Raw genomic sequence first — 21,772 nt, 5'->3', positions numbered from 1 at the left:
CGACAAAAAATTTAATCATAGTAAATTTAATAAGTTTTTTTAATTATAACAATAATTAGAATAATTAATATCATAATTATATTAATAAGTTACAAAAATATAAAAGTCAATATCATTGATTAAAATTTTATTGTGAATATGTGTAAATTAGATTTGTGGAATGTTGATGACATGGAAACCTATGTGGACAACCTAGGTGAATGACATATGGACAAAATTGTGTTGCTTTAATATATTAGTTAGATTAGATGACAATTATTTTTCTAATTAATGATTTTAGTTTGTAGAATACTTTATTATTTAAATATGCATATTTTTTATTTATATTGATATTCACGTATTTTGTTATAGATATTAGTAGACTTATGATACTTGGCATATATATAATTTCTCGAAGATTAATTTCTTTATAATATTCAATGTCTGAGTACTCCCTGGGTACTTTCCAGCTAGACCGAGTGCTCGCAACCCCCTAGTCGACAGTCTTAAGAACGCCTCGCGACTTCTGCAACCATGAAAAGCAGTGGTGGTTTCACGGTGTGGTGGCAATGTATATAGAGAGAAAGAAATGAGGGAGTAATAGAGGGTGGAGAAAACCGTCGGAAAATCATAGGGGTGGTGGGTGCCATTTCTCTCTCTCTCTCTCTCTCTCTCATGAATTCTAGGGTGATGGTGGGGTACGACAACACTAGTGGCAGCGACTGGTTTTTTTATGGTGGTGGTGGTGGGTCTGCATATAAAGAGAGAGAGAGAGAGAGGAGGAAGAGGAGGAGGAGGAGGAGGGGGAGGTTTTAAAATATAATTATTTTATATAGAAAATAATAAAATAAGTATAATGACACAATTGCTCCTCATTTAGCATAACAAAAGAATTGGACTGAAATTGCAAGAAAATGAAACCACGAGGACGGAAATTGTGACACGCCATTTTTAAAAACCGAAAACCCGACCCATTTTAAAATTTTGATACCTTTTGGATCTTCATTTATTAATAAAATGGTGAATTGTTTTTGTATTTATGTTCATGATGTTGTTTATGTATATGATGGTGTTTTATTATTTATTATGTTACAAATTTAATCCTAAGAGCATTCCCAGCTCGTCCCCATCTCCATCTCTATAATTACACTATATAACACCACATCTCTCTCTACAGTTTAATTAAATAATATTTTTTTTGATACTTTTATCATTACAGTTTTCTCTCTCCACCCTATAATTTACAAAAAAATCACTCTCTTTCCCCCCAAATTTACAAAAAGTCACTACCGTTTCTTTCTCCACCCTATAATTTACACTCACAACCACTCACAATCCCACCCTATAATTTACAAATTCCCCTCACAAAATTATAGGGGATGGGTTGAGAATGCTCTAAGTATTATATTATCTTTCTTTCATCAATTAAGTCAAAGACATTTAATTGGTCATAATAATTGGTTAATTAATCAAAATCCATTATTTCAATCCTTATAATTAGCCATCAAATAAACTCACTTTGACATTGTAATTAACGATTTTGAGCCTATATAAAGTTCATTCATTCTCTACAATTTCTTCGCAAAACCAATTTACACTCAAAGTCTCAAGTTTGACTTTCAAAAGTCAACTGCTCAAGAATTATTATTTTCTTTCTCTTTTGTGATTCAATCTGCGGGTATGTTTATTTCTTGTTGTTACACATAATGATTATTTCCATGATGACAACACAAATGACATTAACGGAGACCTATCATTCTTCGTAATTAGCTCGCTTATGTTCGGTTTATGAATTTTATGTTTCAAAGTCAACCTTTATTTTTACAAACTAATAATCAAGAACAAACATTTATTTTTATCATACTACTTCATCTTTTACAAATAATGTTAGGCACAAACCCGACTCAAACACCGGGTTTGTGTCTGAACAAAAAACGATAATCACTCGTTAAACTAGTTTTCTTGTTCGGTTGGAATAAACCGGACTCGCCTAAATTAACTAGTAATTATTATAACTCATTTATTTTTCTAACACTAAACTAAAGTAACTTAACAAATCAAATAACCAAAAAAAACCTTTTTAATAAACCCAAAATACTTTTTCTTTATAAATTGCTTTGTCATAAATCGAATGTCATCGCCAAATTATTTTCTTTATGCAACTTCTTTTTAAACCTAGCTATTTATTTATCTAGGGCCGTTCGTTGAATTGAACTTTTTCGGTTCACTCGCTTAAAGGCATGTGTCGCTCTCGACTTGCTTACTTAACAAGTGAGTTTTTCATAACCCCTTTTTTAACGCTTTTACTATTTTTGGGGTGTAGCACGTCACAAAATTTTTATCTCGTTAGTTATGAAATGGTTTACAAACCGATTCACACATATCGTTCGTGTTAATATTATTCTCACATCTTGTTTATGATTATACGTGAATTATGTGCAACGTATTTACTGTTTTTATGATGAAAGTTACGCAAACACATACACATAGTGGGAGGGTCTGATGGGGACATACCCGCACCGTCTAACGTTACGACTTCGGCTATTTACGTAAGGTGGTTCTCATTTCGCCGACTTCTATGATTTCGGCTAAATGAACGGGAGGACGACACTATTTGATTTCATTTACTTTATGTTTGAATATTTATTGTTTTTAATAAATATTCAAACATAAATGAATATTCAAACTATTTGTTTGATAATAAGACAAATACTATTATTTCATACGTGCTGCAGGTTCATACGATGAAGTGCAAGGACAAGAAAACAAGACTGACCTTAGGATTTGTCTTATTATCGAACTATTTATTTACTTGCGAAATTATGGAATAAAATAAATATATTGTCGCTATTAATAGTGTTACAAACTTTTGAGTGATTGAGTGATCTGTACGTTATATCCGAGCGTATTCCGCTTAAAGCCGGGGTATTACATAAATGAACGAAAAAAAAAATTGGACAGAAATAGCAAAAGTAACCAAAACACAAGAACATAAATAGCAGTTTATTCCTTCTTTTTACGTTTAAATTAGTTGATTTTGGATCATACAACCAGGTATACAAAATATGAAGCAAATACTTATTAAATTAGTTGATTTTGAATTATACAACCTGATATACTAAATATGAAGCACATACTTATCTACAGTACATCATCAACCGGATAGATAGTTGAGTTTTGAACACTTGTATGGTATGTGTCATAGAAGATGAACTTGTCAAACTTAAGGGGTGTTTGGGATTCCTTATTTTACATATAACTTTTCAATAAGTTAATAAGTTACAAAAGAGTAACTTATTAACTTTTCTCTCTCACATCAAAAGCAATCCCCAACACCTTGTTTCTTTTTTAAAAGTTAATAAGTTATAAGTTGATGAAAATAAGCAATCCAAAACACCCCCTTACTAATGAAGATATGCACGAAAATAAACACACAAAATAAGGGTACAAGGTAAGAGATTCTATCAAATTTAACATTTAATGAAACATATCTTTTTAAGTTATAATCATTTCATGCATGTATATTTTAAAGTTGTAATCACTTCATGTATTATAAAGTTATAATCAATATATTGAGCATGCTATCATGCTATGTTAATTAAACATATATAGCACACGCAGACGGCAGACTGCCAGACCTCAATAGTTGACCATTAGATATATTGGCCTCATTCAGTGCCAAACTCTTCTGTCAACTCCAATAGTTGACCACATCCAAAGTCAACTTCAGCAAGCTATGATATCATCTTTCGCAATTTGGCTTAGGCTGAGGGGTGTGGGGGGCGCGAGTGGGGGCTCCAGCCAATAATATTGTGACGTGTGGCAGAGAGAGAAATTTGATAAGATGGGTGTTGGTAGTGGTGCTCGCGCCCCGGGCCCTGGTGTGGAGGGGCGCGAGAGGGGGCGCGAGCGGTTAATTTTTTTATTTTTTTATAAATGTATTAAAAAAACGTATTATTAAAAAAACAAGAAATTATTTAAAAAAAACATACTAAAAATTAAACAAACAATAATATTTAATAATAAAACTAATCTAATACAAGATCATCTGGTCGCCTCGCCCACAAATGTTCAACCAACTCATGTCGAAGCTCCCCGTGTATCTCACGGCTCTTGATATTTGCTATGTTATGAAGTTTTTGTTGATCACTGATTGTGGACGGTTGTGGCGGAATGTCACCTTGGTAGTTTTGGCATATAGCTTTGCCCTCGTCTTCTAACGTCATGTTGTGTAGGATAAGACACGTGTAGACGACGTCCATTATCCTCTCCCGAGTCCAATAACGTATAGGGTTCGCCAGAACAAAATATTATTTTTTTATAGCTCCAAAAGCTCTTTCAATATCTTTTCTAGCAGACTCTTGCTTCTTCGTAAAATACTTCCGTTTGTCGGCGATTGGATCTGTAAAAGCTTGAACTAACACAACCCATTCGTTGTAAATACCATCGACCAGATAGTACCCGTACTTGAAGAGTTCTCCATTTGCAAGAAAAGATTGAGGTGGTTCAACCCCGTCGATAAGGTCGTTGATCAAATGTGACTGATCGATAACATTAAGGTCGTTATTTGACCCAGCAACACCAAAAAAAGCATGCCAAAACCAAAGATCCTGTGACACCGCCGCCTCAAGTATGAGGGTCGGCCCTTCATGATCACCACGGTGGAACTGACCTCGCCAGGCCGTTGGACACATAGCCCATCCAACATGCGTACAATCGATGCTACCTAGCATCCCAGGAAAACCATGTTTTTCTGCGTGCACCTCATATATGCGTTGGATGTCATACGTTGTAGGTTTACGCAGATATCTCCGAGCGTAAGTCGATATGACTCCTACGTACAATATATATTACAAAATGTAATAAATATTTAATAAAAAGTAAAATTAATGTTTTTTACCTTGGCAGAAAAAATGAAGGGATTCACGTGCAACCCTTTTCGACATCTGTAAATACTCATCCAAAGCGTCCGACGAGATGCCGTACGCTAATTGACGGATAGCAGCTGTGCATTTTTGAAGAGGGGTAAAACCGGGAAGACCCCTAGCATCCTCCCTTTGTTGAAAAAAGGGATACCGTGCCTCTAAATCACTCGCTATACGCGTGAACAATTGCCTGCTCATTCGAAAACGAGTTCGAAAATCCGACTCCGCGTATACCGGTTGAGGGCTAAAATAATGCCTCATCAAAGTATCGTTAGCACCCGATCGATCACGATCACGAGGTGGTGCTCTAACCCTCGGGAGTCGGGGTTGATGGGCTTGATTTTGCAAGAGATTGACCACGGTTGCGGTCAAAACTCCCCCTACATGAAGAAGCAAATCATCCTCTTCGGAGGAGTCGGAATCAGACGAGTACGACGACATTATTAAAAAAAAAAATTGGGACGATGGGTTGTTTTTTTAAAAAAGTTTGAAAGAAATGGGTAATATATAGGAAGTGTTGTATAAAGAAATGGGTAAGTTTGGTTTTTTTTTGAAGTTGTGTGTATAAAATGGGTAATATATAGGAGTAAAACAATTTTTTTTTTTTATTAAATAAAGAGCCAACGGCTCATTTTACCACTCCAACGTCTCTTTCACAATTCCCCAAGTCCCTTTACGCGCAACAGCTCCCGCGAGACCCCTGGCGCCTGCCTCTTTTTCCGCGCTCGCGCCCCTCTCGCGCCTCGGTGGTGTGGTGCTCGCGCCCCGGGGCGCGAGCGGCTGGCCTCTTGCGCCCTTTCTCGCGCTCCACACCCCTCAGCCTTACTAATATTACCAACACATAACATAATTCTCACCTTTTGTAAAGTCAACAATCACCAATTCCAAAGTCGAAACTTCAATGGTCAATCAAATCAAATCAATGTATAATAAACCTAGCTAACCATATAAGCTAGATGTTATGATTTAGTTTATTAAAAGTAATAAAATTTAATAATCCCACACATAACTTTAAAAAAAAAAAAAAAACTAGCTCATGTAGTCAAAATTCAACCACCACCCCATATTGAGAGGGAGGAGAGAGCATTCTACACTCCCAAAAGACACTACAAATCTGTCACCATTTTTTTAAACTTAATTCATGGTTGCTAGCTATCCATTAAACTCTTCTTTTTTCGTCTTCATAATTAGGTAGCTAGCTTACTTGTTGTTGATGGATGCCATACATTGGATAACCTCCATATGCGCCGCGTACATGCTCGGGTCATGAGGTGGCGTCATTGCGTATTCGTACCCTTCATAAACGGGCCCTCCGTAGTATGGCCCACCCCACTGGTTCCCGAACTCGTTTCTCATCTGCAAAATTATAGTGTAATACTGACACATGAGCTCGAGACTGGTTTATACGAAAATTAGGCATGTAAACGAACCGAATGAACATGAACTTGTTAGAACACGAACAACTAAACGAACGTGGTTATCTTGTTCGTGCTCATTTAATAAGAAATTGAACATATTTGTGTTCGTTCGTTAATGGTCTCACAAATGTAAATAAATGAACACTAGTTAAAAGTAACGTGAAGTCATGAAAAATTAATATGTTGACATACAAAACTAATCAAACTAGACCAAATTGAAACGAGTGATATTTTAATTTAATAAAAACTGACTAAATTGTAATGGGCCTAAAAAAATTAATTGAATGTAAAAAACGAATGTAACTGACCGAACTTCAACAAACATAAATAGATGTAAATAAACAAGAAACACATACGAGCTATATGAATGAACATTCACGAGCATAAATGACCAACCGAGACATGTGTGCATGTTCGTCCGTTTAATAAACAGAAGGTTCTGCTCATATCTGTTCGTTTAATAAATAAACTAACATAAATAAATTTCATGAACAATTTTATTGAAAGTTTGATTCGGTTACAGACCTAAATAAAATGCTTTGAATGGGTCATAATTCGCTAGCATCATCTATTCAAATGTGTTATTTAATTCAGAAGAAACTATTAACGTTACATATACATATCATATGTTCATGCTCTTTATTAATAAAATATAAAAAATGTGCCCAAACCCGTTTTAACCCGTTACTTAATTAACCAACCAACCCATTTCGCTTCCTTTAGACTTGTGTGTATGGGTGTGCGCGAGTGTCTGTTGTAAGAGGAAGGGGGGGGGTACCTGTTTATTCGCGGGGTTACGTCCCCAAGAAAGTCGAACAGTTTGCTTGCCAATTGTGGTGCCATTTAATTTCTGCAGGGCCTCTTCAGCATTATTTCTGCCAACAAAACAAACAATATGGTTTTGTTATTTAATTAATAAACCAAATATCATAAAACAAAAGGATGTACCTGTTGGCAAATTGTACAAATCCGCATCCTTTACCGATGGGTATTTTCACTAAAACTATGTCACCGTACTGCGAGAAAGGCTGCTTTAGATCCTCGTCACTAACAGTCGGGTCAAGCCCTCCCACAAAGATCTAAAACCAATCTAATGTTAGCCAATATTAATACTAGAAAATCAATAAAAACAAGTTAGGGAATCTATCATCTTCTAACCGTGGTATTATTTGAATCTCCATCAGAATGAGATCCGCCATTTGACATATAGCCACCTAAAATTAGCAAATTATTAATTAAGTCTAAAAATGCTGCATTTGCATGCTACAAAAGTAGTTATAGAATCTATACAGCATTTGCATAAGCTACAACTTGCGGTGTATTGCTCCGGCTCTGAAAGAGCATGAGCTCGTTTAAGTTCAGCTCAATTCAAGCTTTTAGTTGGTAGCTCACAAACGACTCAGGTTTGTAAACAAAGCCTGAGCTCATTCAAGTTTGGCTCAATTCAAGAATTTAGTGAGTAGCTCACAAACGGCTCCGCTGGTTTAATTACAGCTAAACATTTTCATGGTTCATGTTCTTACGGAAAAATAATACTTATGATACATTCATAAACACATAAAATTATTTAAAACTTTATGTGTAAAGATTATAAAGACTCCATGTTTAGCTTGTAAGTATACAAAAATTAACAACATAAATAGATCGAAAAAAGGTTATCCCAAAGAAAGGTATGAAAATATGCGACTTTTAATCTATAGTGCTAGCAAATAAAGCGACTATCATTGATAGTGGTGTTCATAAACCGAAACCGGTTTAAAATATACAATCCAGTTCATTGTTAAGTTTAACAGTTTGACAGTTTACGATTCGGTTTTAACAGTTTGGTGATTTACGGTTCGGTTTTAAGGGTAAGGATTTGGCGTTTTACCGTTCACATTTTACGGCTTAGAACTTGGAAGTGCCCGTGTAAACCAAATTGACTGTTTAACATTATTTATTTATTTATTTGTTTCAAGAACATAAAGTTTTGCATATATCATGTTCATTAACAATCCTTACATTTTTTTAATATAATATAAAATTGCACTTTAAGAAAAATTAACTTCTTCAATCTAAAACCTCAAAACAGTGAAAACCGAACCATCTGAGTTCTAACCAAAAAACTATGAAAACCAAACCGGTTCGGCCGACCCAACCAGCCAGGCAGGTTCATTTTGTCTTTTTTAAAAACTATAGTTAGTAGTTTGAGCCAAAATTTTCATCAAACTGTTTTATAATGCATATAAACATACCTTGTGAACCATACTGTTGTTGGTAACCAGACGACTTTCTCGGAGTAGCAGCACCAATCCGCATGGGACGAGTCGAACAATAAGTCCCATTCATTTCAGTCATGGCTTGAGTCCTCTCACCATCATCACCAAACCTCACAAACCCATACCCTTTTGACCGGCCCGTATTTGCATCAATCACAACTTTAGCAGCTTTAACAGATGGATACTTATTTGCAAATGTTTCGTGTAACAAACTATCAGTTACATCTGCAGCTAAATCTCCTACTGAAGAAACACTAATCGACCCCGGGCAGATTACGGATAATCTGGGGGTTAAATAGATGTTTCCCACGAGGGGTTAGACCCGGCAAAGATGGTTCTTCTGATAACCTGCAAAACAGACACCGTGAGCTCGTCACTGAGAAGGGGGGGTACCTCCTTGTGACCACCCTCCGGCGTGAGAATCAGACTAGATTGCTCTTGAATATAAGTGTATATTAAGAGATTGCTAGAGCATATATCAGGTATAAGATATAAGATACAAGATAAGATGAGATGATCATACCATTTGGGGTATTTATAGCCGAAGGTAGGTTTCCAAGAAGGTGTAGCCGGCTGAATAGTATTCCTGTTCTACCAACTGTGGCCTACGCACGTGCCATGCTGGTAGTTGGTGGGTAGGCAGCGGCCGACAGTGACCAGGCCTGCTGTGTACTATTCCTTTTCCACCAACTGCAGGCTATGCACGTGGTATGACAGGAGTTGGTGAGTAGGCAGCGGCTAATAGTGACCTACAGTACAAGAGCATGCTGCTCGCCATACTGTTGACAATGAGCTGTCGTATCTCTGGTCAGATCTTTTGCCCATACCTCGTCAGGTACAGTACAAAAGATCCTCCAGTATCGTACGGACTGGCTCATTTGGGCGGGAGTATTCCCCCTCCCGCCTTTGTGCGGGATTGTTCCCGGCTTTGCTCATTCCTTCAGGTGACTACTGAATTATTGAGAGCTAAGTGCCTTGTGCGTGTAGCCTTGCTGCGCGGGTGGCCTTCCCTGATGGCTTGTATCCGCAGCTGCGGGAACAGGCGGAGTACTTCACCATTGGGAGGCATTTCCTGCGGGAACAGCTTGCGTACTGCGCGTAAGGACGTCACGTCTCTGAGCATGGTGGGTCCTGCGGATCCAGTTGGTTTCTGCGCAGACGTCTCTCTTCAAGGTGAGTCCTGCGGGTCCAACTGGGCTCTGCTGGGACCTACCTCTTCAAGTCCCCCCAGTCCAATGTTCTTCTCATGAATGTTTAATAAGTGAGGTGAACTTTTGGACTTAAGCAAAGGGTTTTTGAAAAGGGTTTAGTTTTAAGGTTTTCCATGGGGATTCTTCCCGCGGAAGTCCTAATGTCACTTGCAGAAATTCCCGACTTTCCTGCTTGATCTCTGGGTATGATGCGGGTAGGTCTGTAACCCCCTCGCAAGTCAGGAGCGTTGAGTCCCACTTGTGTGGATTCTCCATGAGGTTTTGGTAGTTTTGAACATAGTGATCAATTATGTTAAAACCACCAATTCCATCTTGGAGCTTCAAACAATATAGTTCTCCACGTTCCCGCTATGCGGGGATGTTATTCCCGTTTCCGCAAGCATGGCCCAGAAGATCCTTCTTGGTTTCAATTCCCTGCGGAGCGCTAGGTATGTGAAGGGTTTTGCCTTGACACTGTACCCGCACTCGTCTTACGGTTACTTTACTTCCAAGGTATTCCTGGTGTCAATTCCCTGCGGGTGCTAAGTATGTGAAGGGTTTTGCCTTAACACTGTACCCGCACCCGTCTTATAGTTACTTGGTCGCCGAGGTAAGGGGTATTTTCCCGCTTACTTTTGAATCTTTTTGAAATTTTGAAATTCGAAGAGTTGGTGAAAGGATAAGAACAGTCCAAACTGTTGAAACGTCGTCCGACGGTTTCTTCTGACTGTGTCAGGACGTGCAGGAAGTTATGGCGACGTGACAGTACATGGTCATTCCATACGCTTTTTCAGGCGCGTGGGCGCGATTTTTCGGGCGCGTGACCGCGAAATTAATGGCACACGTCCTTTCAACAGCTGTTGCCAGCTTGCACTTTGCCACGTGTCATAGTTTCATTGCACCTGTGATTTCTCTCTCTTCCGCATTAAATTCATCGCATTAATTGCGATGAGTATATAAAGGGGGAGAGGGTCCTTTGTAATTCACACTTTCACTCCTCTCCTTGTAAACGATTTCCGGCGAATACTTTCTGCCAAGCATTCTCCTGAAATCATTCCTTTACCTCCAAACCATGTCTTCTACTCACGATTTCGAAGCTGCTGCCGAGGAATCTGACGTGCACGTCGAGATCCCGACGTCTACGTCTGATAAAGACGATAAGAGCACTGCTGGCGAATGCCAGTGTGCTCTTCCCACTGAGCTTTTTCAGTACATCGTCCGGAAGTTCATGCTCGAGCCGTTCGAGCCTGAGTTTCCGGAGCCACACCAGACGGTGTACGATGCCCCCAAGGGCAAGATAGGGGTGTACGCTGCATTCTTCGTTTATGGGAATCTCAGGTTCCCATTAACGAAGTTTGTATACCGTGTCTTGGAGAGGCACGGGGTGCATTTGACGGAGGTACACCCGATGGAGATCGCCAAGATCCGCCACTTTGAGTGGGTGTGCCTCATTCTGGGCGTGGAGCCCCATCTTGACCGGTTGATGACCTTCTATTCTTGGAGGTGCATCCAGGGGTGGTACACCTTGGTCAACCGGATCAAGGGGCTGAAGATCTGCGCAACCGAGCGCAGTCTTCGGTCGTGGAAGAGGGAGTTTTTTTATATCTCCGCTCGCGTCGTCCCGATAGCGATGACGTTTAAGAATGGGATAGCACTCCCCGCCCTTCACGCCCCAAACTACCAGGAGGCGGAATGGTTCGCCAAGATCTCCCGGATCCAGACTCCGGTGTACCGCTTTGCGGAGTCTGGGATGGTGATGCTTGGGATGAGCCGGGTGTGGAAGGAGGCGTCACAGGTTCCCATCGTCCTCGAATACGGTTTGAACTCTGTCCCTTACGGTATGCTTTGTCTTATTTGTTTATATAGGTTTGTCTTCTAACTGTTTCTTTTATTTCAGAGGGGAACGACTTGCAGTCTCTCCTGCAGCCGCGGGAGAGTGATGGTCCCGCTCGGATGGGTACTCGTGCTCTCGATGAGAACGAGTTGCCCATCTTGGAGCAAACGAGGGATCGGTTTGTGGAGGTCTACCCGCCAGGCCACCCTATTCTGAGCGCCACGCGGCCAGGTAAGGCGTTATTCAACCCTCGACCTCTCAATGCTGAAACCTCTGCTGGAATTCCTCTAATCTTGTCATCTTCTGATGAGGAATCCGCAGATGGTCCTCCGTTGGTGCGGAAGAAGAAGGCTGCCGGCGGGAAGGGGAAGGCGAAGGTTGCCTCCACTGCCGATCCGGTGCATCGGTCTGATTCAGAGACCGAAAGCGAGGAGGTGGCAGGGAACCTTGGTGGTGCTAAGACCACTGCTCCGGAGGCTGAGACGACCGTCACCTCCGAGCAGCCCAAGACAACGACGGTGAGCGGCGTGAAGAGGCCGGCTCCATCGGGTTCGTCCCCGCCTGTTCGCACTTTTAGGCTCAAGAAAACCCGTAAGTACAAACTTCCTTTACTTTTTAACTTCATATCTTTCCGCCATTATACTTATATCTTCTGTGTGCAGGCGTGGATGCTACCGCATTCCAGGGTGGAGCGGGGAGGAGCACCTCCGGACCCATGACGGTAGGCTTGGTCAACCTACCTGAGGCGATGACCCAGGCGGCTGCGCCTGCTTCAGTTGGTTCAGTTGCCCACCCAGTTGAGTCAACTGTTCCAACTGTGATGACATCTCCGCCGGCTGTCAGTGCCATATTTACTGAATCTTTCACTGAGCCGGCGGTGACTATTTCTGCGGGTACTTCCGCAGCGGCGACCACGGTTGTGAGTTCACCTCCGGTGAGTTCACCTCCGTTGGTTTCTACAGCGGCGGCCTCTATGCCTCCTCCGACGTCGGCAGCTACGGCCGATCCTTCAGGTATGCTTGGGGCTTCTCGCCAACCTCTGCCTCCTTCCCATCTGCCTGACCTCTTGGATGGATTTCCCTTGGGTTCAGGTGATGGGTTTGGCGGCTATCGGCCTGTTGTCGACCCTACAGGTGCGTAGGGTTCTTTTGGCCTTTTTATATATATATCATCTTTTCCTAACTGCTTTTTGTTTTTTGCAGTGTCGGATTCCAATGAAGTGTATGTTCCACGATGGAACATCCGCCGAGGAACAACCCTTCGCACGCCTGTGGAGTGCGTGGAGTGGGCTCGTCACGCAGCTCCCAGTGGTGCGTTGGGGGAAGCAATGGCTAGCTAACAGGAGGGTAGGCTAACCAACGAGCTTCGGATTCTCCTGGCCCGGATGCAGCCGCGCGTCGAGCTGCTCTGTCGTGAAAACGACAAGTTAAAAGCAGCTCGTATTCAAGAAGTAGCTCAGGCGCGGGCTGTCCGGGAGGAGAACAAGAGGCTTACCGCAGTGGCTGCGGAAAAGGAGAAGGCCTTCAAGGCCCTCGAGGTTGAAGTTCAGGCCCGGCTCGAGGCCCGTTCCAAGGCTGCCCAAGCTGTTAACGAACAGCTTCGGCTGGCTAAGGAAACTGCACGGAACGCAACTGAGAGGGCCACCAAGGCTGAAGTTGTTGCTGAGCCTCTACGCCTCGAGAATGAGGAACTTAAAGCCAAACTAAAGGCGCTCCAACAGGCTCATGATGCCTTGGCGATGGAAGACGCCAAGAAGCTCCAAGAGATCTTGGACCAGAGGGGGGTGCTTGACCATACTGAGCGGAAGCTAAAGGGCGTTGAAGAGGCTGCGGCTAAAGAAGTGTTTCTTGACAACCTCAACAAAAGTGAAGCCGAACGCGCCCGTAACCAAGCTCAAGCCGCCCTCCAGGAGGCTCTGGTTGCCAAGGAATGGCTTCTTCGAGAAGCGTTGTCTCAGGTATGTTTAATTTCATTATATCTTTACGCTTTTCTTTGTAAATAGAAAAGGTTTTGATACTTGTATTTTTTCTTTTTGTAGGTTGTGCATCGGGTCTTCACGGATACGTCTTATGACGATGCTATGAGCGCAGCCCTCAACGCTTCTCATGAGGATGGGGAAAAGGCCGGCTTCCTGCTTGGTCTAGGGTTCGTTGAGAAAGGCATCCCGCCTTCCAACTTCCCTTTATATGACGTTGATACTGAAGCTGTATATGACCAAGCAGTGAATCAGTATGCCGCCTTCCCGCATCCGGTGGTGGAGAAGGTGAACGAAGTTGCTGTTGCTGATGATGGGCTAGCTATCCTTAAAGCTTTCCTTGAACCGCCACGCTCTACTGATGGTGCGGGTCCAAGTGGAAGTGGTCCTGAAGCTTGATCCTGAAGATCCCTTTCCACCATTATAGATTTTTATTTTTGTATAGCTTCTTTTGTATGCGGGTATGTACCCAGCAATCTGTAATATTTGAATTTCGATGGAATAAAGATTATTTGCCAATTCCTTGCCTTGTTTATTTCACGCATATTTTGTTTTAACTTAGCAATTTCTTTAGTACTTAGATAAGTTAACTTTTCAACGTGGCAGATAATAAGTTAAAGTTTTGCGTCCTCTTTCGTGATTGTGCGGATAAGACCGTCACTTGCACTTAGTAGGGTGGCTAAGCTTTACCTATATCTGACCTGCGTGGAAGTTTTCCTCGTCTTTTCCTTTGAAATTTTCTAAGTGTTTAAAATAAGTTAACCTTTGAACGTGGTAGATAATAGGCTGAAGTTTTGCTTCCTCGTTCGTGATTGTGCGGGTAAGACCGTCACTTGCACTTAGTAGGATGGCTAACCTTTACCTACATCTGACCTGCGTGTAGGTTTTCCTCATCGTTCTGTTAGAAATTTTCTAAGTATTTTGAATAAGTTAACCGTTCGACGCGTGGTTGTCAATAGGTTAGTTCGGTTTCTTCTATCATGATTTGTGCGGTTAGGACCGGCACTTTCATTTAGTGGGATCACCAAACTTTACCTATGACTGACCTGCGTGAAGGTTTGTCGTTTTTTGTGTTTATGCGGGTTTTGCCGCCTTCCACAAGCAACAATTTCTTTATACTTATTTATGCGGTGAAAGCCGGCATTAGTGTTGAATAAATTAACCGTTCGACGCGCGGTTGTCAATGGGTTCAGTTTATCATGATTTGTGCGGTTAGGACCGGCACTTTCACTTAGTGGGATCACCAAACTTTACCTATGACTGACCTGCGTGAAGGTTTGTCGTTTTTTGTGTTTATGCGGGTTTTGCCGCCTTCCACAAGTAACGACTTCTTTCCCACTTATGTATGCGGTTAAGACTGGCATATCAGTGTGGAAAGTTCATAAGTATAAATGTAAGATTATCAGCATCAATGTTCTAAGGAGAATCATTTCCATTAGAAGTGGCTGTGGGCCTTTTCTTTACAAGTTTGGAATTGATCTACATGCAAACTGTGTAATTGAGCTCCCTTCCATGTTGTTGGGATGGGAGTGCCATCTAGCCGATATGCACCTGGTTCGGGATCTCGTTGTTTACGCAGTACGTAGTCTCCAACATTGAAGCTGCAATTTCATTCGTGTTTTCCCCAGCTGGAGTTCTACACGCATCGGCCTGTTCAGCGTTCGTTACGCCACGAGATGCGCGAGCGTCCCATCTCTGACAAATGCTTCGACGATGTCCTTCACGTCTGTGCATTCTTCAGTGTTGTGGCCTTTTGTCCTGTGAAAGTCACAGTATTTGCTCCGATCAGCATTGTGACGATGTCGGATTATTGGAGCCTTTGGCCATGGGAGCTCCTCAGTGGCGAATATCTCGGTGACGCTTTTGGTGAGTGGCGTCCATCTGGAGTTCTGGTTCGACTGTACGTTATCCCTTCCGCCTAACCGATGTTGCAAGCCGGATGAGGTGTCAAAGTTTACCCTTGACTGCCAAATGCCTAGCTTCCGCTTTTTGTTTAGTCGGGCGGTAAGGATGTTGTCTTCTCTTGTTTTCTGGGTGTAAAGGTTTGTGCTCTGGGGGAGATCTCTACCCAGTTGCTTTTCCGTTTCCGCAAAGCGTTTAGCTGCTGTCATGATGGCATCCCATGTGAATGGCATGCCATCTCTACCCGTTAAGGTGCGGATGAGCTCTGGGTCGTTCGCGCCCTGGATGAAAGCAGCGCGAACAAGATCTTCGCTGATATTACCCAGACTTAGCTTCTTTGAGTTGAAGCGAGTGATGAAGTCTAGCAAAGATTCATCTTTTTCTCGAATGCAATTGAGGATTGTCCATTGCTCCTCGGTATACTTTCTTTGTTGGCTGAAGTGTTGGCTAAACTTCTGCTGGAAGTCTTCCCAATCGTAGATATGGTGGACCGGTAGTCGATCGAACCACGCTCTAGCTGCCCTAACAAGCGTCATTTGGAACATGTAACACCACGTAGGTTCCGTCCAACTACTGACGGTTGCCCCCGCCATGAACCTGTTCAAATGATCGTCTGGATCAGATATACCATCGTAAGTGCCGATGTTGGACATCTGTTTGGCACTTTTCGGGACGATTGCTTCCGCAATGTCCCTTGCAAATTTGGACGTTCCCGCCTTTGCAGCAGTTGGTGTAAATGTTTTGGAGAAGTCACGTGGGTTTCCACCCGAGTTTTTTGGTTTGAAGGTTTCTCCAAAACGCCTTCTCGGTTGGGAGTCCGTTTCCTTACGCTTCCCTTTCGCCCTATGACGAGGGTTTGCGTCACTATCGGATTCCTCCGAATCATCGTCCAAGTACTCTCCGAATTCCTCAGGCTGTTGGAGTGAACGTAAGCGTTCATCCAACTCAGCTTGGAATTCTTTTTGACGTGCTTCCGCCCACGCTTTAACTTCATCGAGTGTTTGGCGAGGGAGCCTCGTTCTTTGTCTCTCTAACTGGGTATCGGTGAATCCTAGTGAGAGATTATTTACTGCACTTGCCCCAGCTTGGGTAACTGGGGTAGTGTTCGTAAAAACTGTGTAGTCGCCGGTATTCCCCCAAGTAGATGGGGTTGTGGTTACCGGAGTTTCTTTAACCATCTTTCCAGAAGTTTGAAAAAACTGAAAAGAAATGAAGTTCTAGCTTTTATGCACGGATGGCGCCAATGAAGAAACACTAATCGACCCCGGGCAGATTACGGATAATCTGGGGGTTAAATAGATGTTTCCCACGAGGGGTTAGACCCGGCAAAGATGGTTCTTCTGATAACCTGCAAAACAGACACCGTGAGCTCGTCACTGAGAAGGGGGGGTACCTCCTTGTGACCACCCTCTGGCGTGAGAATCAGACTAGATTGCTCTTGAATATAAGTGTATATTAAGAGATTGCTAGAGCATATATCAGGTATAAGATATAAGATACAAGATAAGATGAGATGATCATACCATTTGGGGTATTTATAGCCGAAGGTAGGTTTCCAAGAAGGTGTAGCCGGCTGAATAGTATTCCTGTTCTACCAACTGTGGCCTACGCACGTGCCATGCTGGTAGTTGGTGGGTAGGCAGCGGCCGACAGTGACCAGGCCTGCTGTGTACTATTCCTTTTCCACCAACTGCAGGCTATGCACGTGGTATGACAGGAGTTGGTGAGTAGGCAGCGGCTAATAGTGACCTACGGTACAAGAGCATGCTCCTCGCCATACTGTTGTCAATGAGCTGTCGTATCTCTGGTCAGATCTTTTGCCCATACCTCGTCAGGTACAGTACAAAAGATCCTCCAGTATCGTACGGACTGGCTCATTTGGGCGGGAGTATTCCCCCTCCCGCCTTTGTGCGGGATTGTTCCCGGCTTTGCTCATTCCTTCAGGTGACTACTGAATTATTGAGAGCTAAGTGCCTTGTGCGTGTAGCCTTGCTGCGCGGGTGGCCTTCCCTGATGGCTTGTATCCGCAGCTGCGGGAACAGGCGGAGTACTTCACCATTGGGAGGCATTTCCTGCTGGAACAGCTTGCGTACTGCGCGTAAGGACGTCACGTCTCTGAGCATGGTGGGTCCTGCGGATCCAGTTGGTTTCTGCGCAGACGTCTCTCTTCAAGGTGAGTCCTGCGGGTCCAACTGGGCTCTGCTGGGACCTACCTCTTCACCTACAAATATTGAAAGATCTGAACCACCGTTGTTGTTTGACCGTTTGTCTCCCATGCTAAATGTGGCCCAGTTTAAACGGAAAGGTTGTTCCGTGTTGGGCATTGCAATGCATGTGTAGGTTTGTAAAACCTTTTCGGCTGCGGTGTGTGAGAAAAATTCTACAAAACCGTATCCTTCTGAGAAACCGGTTTGTTTGTTGCGAATGACTTTAATTGAAGCAACCTAAACATAAGTTAGAAGTTAATAATGATGTTTAAACAAACGAGATCGACAGGAAGTTCGTCTACATTCGTTACGAGCATAAATACATGCCATGTTCGTTCATTTATGTTCATGAACGTTTGGTTAAGATTGTTTGTTACGTTTGTTTGTATACGTTCATTTAAGTTTGTTCATTTATGCATTTATTTAATTTTAAACCTGTTACAGTTCAATCTAGAAAATGTTCGTGTTCATTTATATTTGTTTGCTAATAGTATAAAGTATAAACGAATGATTCACGAACGTAAACAAATATAATTGTACTTAGATGGCTGAACATCAATTAAAAGTAAAGGTGAACACCAACCTATGGCTATTAGGCCTAAAAAGTTAATAAACCGAAATTTAATTGTAATGCGTGATAGTCATTTCTTAAATTACGAGAACGAACAAGAAACCCCATTTCGTTAATAGTTTGCGCTCGATCCTTTCTCCATTTAGAGTTAAACAAACGAATTAACACGAACATGTTTGTTCGATTCGTTTACAAGCCAATGTTTTGAGCACTTCCCATTCAAACAAAAGGGTATGAAAACTTTAGTCATTTTCTTTAACTGAGTCATTAGTATGTTATCATAAATCATAATGGTCGCAAAATTATTTTCAAAACCAACAAGTAACTGGGACATTAAAACATCTGGTTGACCTCATTAACTTCCTAACATGTACGTACTTTAAACAAAATCTACATGCATTTTATTGTTATCATAAATGGAGTTATGTGAAGGGCCATGAAGCATAGGTGTACACATTCATTGCCATCTCAACCGACACAGCTGGCAAAGATGACGGTGTCCACCACCATCATCACCGTCATCAAAAGCGGTCAATATGTATCAACAAAAAGTCAACAATGATGTTTGACCCAACGCTATACACGATCGAATATGAACAAAATGTTTTGTTCATAAACAAATGAATATAAACACTGGTTTTGTTCGTTCATTTATGTTCAAGGATGTTTGCCTATGATCGTTATGTTTGTTTACATTCATTTAAGCCAGTTCATTTATGTATTTATTAAATTGTTTAGATCCATTACTATTTAGTCTCATTATAATAAAATTTAAGCCAAAATAGATTGATGTCCACGTTTAGTTTTAATTGTTGTTCAATCATATATGTTAAGTCATGTTTGATCATTAATTTATGTTTGCTTATTTTCGTGAATCATTTGTCGACTATTAACGAGCATAAACAAACACAATTGCTTTTACTTTTTAATGAACAAACACGGATACTAAAAATCCAAGTCTGAACATTTATTCGGTTAAAGCTAAATAAACAAGCACAGGCATAAGCACGAGACATGTCTCATCCGTGTGCGTTCGCTTTGTTTACAAGCCTATGTATTTTAGTACTTCCCCTTCACATAAAATGGTATGAAAAGTTAATTAGTTGCCATTTCCTTTTACCAAGTCATTACTTAGTTATTACAAATTATCACAATGGTTGCAAACTTATTTTGAAAACAAACAAGTAGTAATCCATTAAAATATCTGGACTTGACCTCATTAACTCCGTAACATGTAGTTACTTTAAACAGCGTCATTGATATGCATTTGATTATTATCATAAACGGTTATTTATGTCAAGGGCCATGAAACCACAAGTGTTCACATTCATTGTCATCTCAATCAACACAGCTGGCAAAGATAACGGTGTCCACCAGTCCACCACCACAACCACCGTTACCAAAAGCGGTGGTCAACATGTATCAACTTATCTTATTATCAATAACTATAATTATTATTATGTAAACAAAAGGTCGACCAAATAATTAAAACATAAGCATACCTCCCCAGTGGAAGCAAAGCAGTTACGCAAGTAATCCTCATCCATCCAATTATGCAAATCACCGGCCCAAATCGTCCGGTTCTCACCATCCGAACCACCACCCTACTACGGAGCGGGAGCAAGGAGGTGGTGCGGGTGGTACGGCATGTATCCCGGGGCCATGGGGTAATGCCCAGGCATCATATGATGTGGCATTACCATCGCGGCCGCCGGGTACTGCAGCGGGACCCACGGTGGTCCCACCCCCACAACCGCCGGCCCAAGAGGCTGACTGGTAACCTGGGGTTGAGACTGTTGTTGCTGAGAATCAACGTTGTTGTTGTTGTTAGTGTTTGATTGCATGATGAAAAGAAAATATTGGGAAAGTTAGTTATTGAAATGATATGATATGATGTGTGTGTTGTTTAATGTTTATGTTTTTTTAAGGAAAACGGCGAATCTGGAGATAAGAGAGAGAGAGAGAGAGAGAGAGAGAGAGAGAGAGAGAGAGAGAGTTGTAGAAAGAAGGGTTCATGGGTAAGCCCTACTAGCAAGTACTAGTTGTCGCGTATGAGTTGTAAGCCGTTGGATTAAATGAGGTTGTGTAACATGGGCCGTTGATATTAGGTGGTGTGAGGTGAGCGTTGGGAGAGTGGTATTTTAGTTAAGTCGGCCGCCGTTGATATTGATAACTTCTTTCCTTTCCTTTGGTGTGCGTATTATTAATTATTATTATTATTATTATTATTATTTATTATAAAATACGCAACATGATTGTTGGATTTATTTACGAAAGGAAGATATCTTTTTAAGGATTTATAATTAATCGACCGCTTTAATGGTTTTCTTGCGGTTAATAAATCAATAAAAGTTTCATGAGAGATTATAAAAAATATAATATATATGTCGGTTTCAAAAATCTGGTTACGTCATATAGATAACTAGATTTTATCCCCCGTATTACGGAGGTTGTTTTACATTATTCGTTTTTAATATATATATATATATATATTAATTTTATTTATTGTAGAAAGTTAATAATTAATATACTTGAGGTTTGATGTTAAAATAGTTTCACAAATAAATGATATGTTATATCCGGGTTTAAAAACTATCTGGATTTGGTAATAAGCATTACTCGTTTATTTTCTTTAGTATAAAATTGTTTTTTAATTATAAATAATATCTTTTTTTAAATAAAATGAGATATTAATTTTTAGTATATCCCTATTTTATAGGATTTTCATATCAAATATTTGATGAGATTAATTTTTAATTTAATGAGATGTTCGTTTAAGAGCTATATGAGTTTGGTGAGACCTTTACCCGTGAATTCGGGTCAAATGCGTGAGAAGCATTCATTTACAAATAAAGCAATCTGATGAATTGAGAGAATGACTGTTTTACAATTTTCGTTTTTTAATATTTATTTTTTGGGTTCTAATTTTCTTTATTGCAAGAAAGTTAACAATATACTTAGGGTTTGATGATGAAAGGGTTTCATAAATAAATGATATGTTATAAATCGTTTAAAAGCTATCTGGATTTTGTGGCCCATGATCCGCTTATGTTTTTTACTATAAAATTGTTTGTTAATTATAAGTAACTAGTTTTAGAGCCCGTGTAATACAGAGATGCTCTAAATAATAAATAGTACATATTGTACATGAAAAAATGATTACATATATGCTTATATCTACACTATGTGTATATCAATTGATTTTATTTATATCAGAAAATGATTTTTTCAAAAAATAAATGAACTTAATAATAATAACGCAAGTGCAAAAACATACATGAGAACGGTTCATCTATTGGAAATTTGATTCTCAGTACATAATTGAAAGAATTTTGGTTATGAACCAATTTAAAAAAAGACTTCCATACAATAGTTTTGAGGGAGCTTCTCGACTTTGCCATAATGACAACACATAAAAATAACACGTTAACATGTTCAATTTGTGAATGTTTTGCTTCACTTGAACATAATTTTGTATGACATGTTTGACACACTAAATTTTAATCACCATTA

At 40.8% G+C, this 21,772-nt stretch overlaps 1 pseudogene across 1 annotated transcript; it reads right to left on the bottom strand.

Annotated features, from left to right (window-relative positions):
- Nucleotides 1-5,824: 5,824 nt before the first annotated feature.
- LOC143571258 (polyadenylate-binding protein RBP47C'-like) lies at nt 5,825-20,103 on the bottom strand (annotated as a pseudogene). The gene is made up of 7 exons (XR_013142064.1): nt 19,762-20,103; nt 17,703-17,925; nt 8,557-8,820; nt 7,481-7,536; nt 7,271-7,401; nt 7,101-7,197; nt 5,825-6,260 (listed from the first exon to the last, which is right to left on the bottom strand). The product of XR_013142064.1 is annotated as a polyadenylate-binding protein RBP47C'-like (transcript).
- Between the last annotated feature and the right edge of the window lie 1,669 nt (nt 20,104-21,772).

Source organism: Bidens hawaiensis, unplaced genomic scaffold (genome assembly GCF_021521415.1).
Source record: "Bidens hawaiensis isolate Kalapana, Puna unplaced genomic scaffold, B.hawaiensis_p1.1 tig00025262_1, whole genome shotgun sequence".
NCBI lineage: Eukaryota > Viridiplantae > Streptophyta > Magnoliopsida > Asterales > Asteraceae > Bidens > Bidens hawaiensis.
This window is presented reverse-complemented; position numbering and strand designations above follow the sequence as displayed.